Consider the following 2,500-nt stretch of genomic DNA (forward strand, 5'->3'; position numbering starts at 1 on the left):
CCGATGAGCATGAGTTAGTTGAGTTGATTGACAGTTCTTTTAGAATTGTTTTGATCGACAGTCAAACGCAACGACCATCTTATCAGTGCTGGTTCTCAGCGTTGCTAAGGAACGAATGTGGACTTTCAGGGGCAAAGAATCCTTGTAGATCAATCGCGGACGCTTCAAAACCGTTGAATGGAATACAACAGAAGCTGTCCATGTATATACGTCCATGTACAGTAGCAACCATATCAGAGCCCCCGCCACCATCTCATTTGCACAAAAAAAAAATCATAACCCTAGCAACCATGTCAGAGCCCTCGCCACCCCACCATCTCATACATTTAGAAAAGCTCCCATAACCCTAGCAAAGACTCAGACACCTCTGAAAATCTGAAAATCTCTAAACTGGAGGAACAGGCAAGAGAACCCTTGTAGCAACCGCTTCATAAATGTAGCAACAGTCTCCTAACCCTAGAGCAACAGTCTTGTGACCCTAGCAGTAGTCTTATAACCCTTGAATAATAGTTTATGTCCATAGCAACCGTCTCATGACTCAAGAGCAACAGCATAACTCTAGAACAGCGCCATCATAATTATATTCCATACTACATGTATCGTTAATGTAAAACAAGGTGAGCCTTGTCAATAAAAGTCCAGGGTCATGTCAGTTCAATGCATAATCACTTAGCTACAGGGAAGCCTACAGGGGGGTGGTGACAAAGGGGTCAGTTGTCCCGGGCCCAGGGGAGGGGAAGGGGGGGAGGCGAATTGAGTGCCCAGAACATATTTTTTTTTTTTGGGGGGGGGGGGGGGGTCTTGTCCAGAGCCTAGCCAAAGCTATCAGCGGCCCTGACTATTCATATACATAATTGGTAACGCAACATAATCGGGGTAAAACAAGGTCAAGAAGAAATCTTCTTACGCCGTATGTAATCACATTTCACACTCCCCGCCTCTTTTATCTGCCTAAAGTGTGATCTATATTAGATAGCAATAGAGGAATGGGGGGGGTCTCTGTCCTATAATCTGAATCAACATGTGCACTATATGATAATGTTTCACATAATGCACCCCTTGACCTGAACACACAAGTACGCGTGCGCACACACACACACATGCACGCACGCACACGCACACACACACATGCACACACACACACACACACACACACACACACACACACACACACACACACACACACACACACACACACACACACACACACACACACACACACACACACACACACACACACACACACACACACACACACACACACACACACTCACACACACACCCTGATGGAAATACAGTAATATAATGGGATGGGGCGGGGGGGCGGGTTGTATCTCTTCCATAATCTGAAAATACATTTACATAATATAGCAGAGACGGTGAGAGGGTGGGGCTCAAACACACACATGCGCGTGCACGCGATCGCACGCACGCACGCACGCACGCACACCCACCCACACACACACACACACAAACAAACAAAAACACACAGACGCACACGCACACACACACACACTTGTGCACAATGAGAGACACCGAGCCTTGAGGATCATCCTTCACGAGGTGACAGGAGGTCACACGCTCGGCCGCGGTGCCATCCATATTTAAATCACGTCATTTAGTAAGTGCACGCACGCTAGGTGATTTACTGCGCCGTGGAGCAGGACCGAGGCATACATTTTGATCTGTTCATGCGGCCAGGGAAGCCGATAGGGGACAAAGGGGTCAGTTGTACCGGGCCCAGAGAAAATTCCCTGATTTGGGTTCTCATTACATTGTATGTATGGGGTGGGAGGGCCCTTTCAGATGACTTTGTCCTGGGCCCAGCCAAAGCTGTCAGCAGCCCTGCATGGGGCACAGGTGTTATAAGGGGGGAGGGGGTCTGAACCTGGTCTATATTGTACTTTAATGCCTGATTAGATATGAGATCAAGCAGGAGAGATGGGACAAGGCCAGAGTCAAGGTTAGCTCTGTGTTTTATCGCACAATTCTCTCCTTGTTTTTTTTTTTCGTTTTGTCTGTTCTTTCCTGTCTGGCCTGGGCTCTTCTCTTCTCTTCTCTTCTCTTCTCTTCTCTTCTCTTCTCTTCTCTTCTCTTCTCTTCTCTTCTCTTCTCTTCTCTTCTCTTCTCTTCTCTTCTCTTCTCCTCTCCTCTCCTCTTCTCTTCTCTTCTCTTCTCTTCTCTTCTCTTCTCTTCTCTTCTCTTCTCGTCTCGTCTCGTCTCGTCTCTTCTCTTCTCTTCTCTTCTCTTCTCTTCTCTTCTCTTCTCTTCTCTTCATCGATATTCATGTTGTCAAAACATAAAAAATCAACAAAATATCAAACAGGCACTGTCATTCTGTTCACCATAGTTTCCCCCCCCCTCTCTCTCACACACACACACTCACACACACACACACACACACACACACACACACACACACACACACACACACACACACACACACACACACACACACACACACACACACACACACACACACACACACACACACACACAC

General features: G+C 47.1%; 1 protein-coding gene across 1 annotated transcript in view; it reads left to right on the plus strand.

Moving 5' to 3' along the window:
- Positions 1–2,500, plus strand: part of myo1g (myosin IG) — a 130,372-nt gene that overhangs the window by 89,105 nt on the left and 38,767 nt on the right. The window lies entirely within an intron of this gene.

Source organism: Engraulis encrasicolus, chromosome 20 (assembly GCF_034702125.1).
Source record: "Engraulis encrasicolus isolate BLACKSEA-1 chromosome 20, IST_EnEncr_1.0, whole genome shotgun sequence".
NCBI classification, from domain to species: Eukaryota; Metazoa; Chordata; class Actinopteri; order Clupeiformes; family Engraulidae; genus Engraulis; species Engraulis encrasicolus.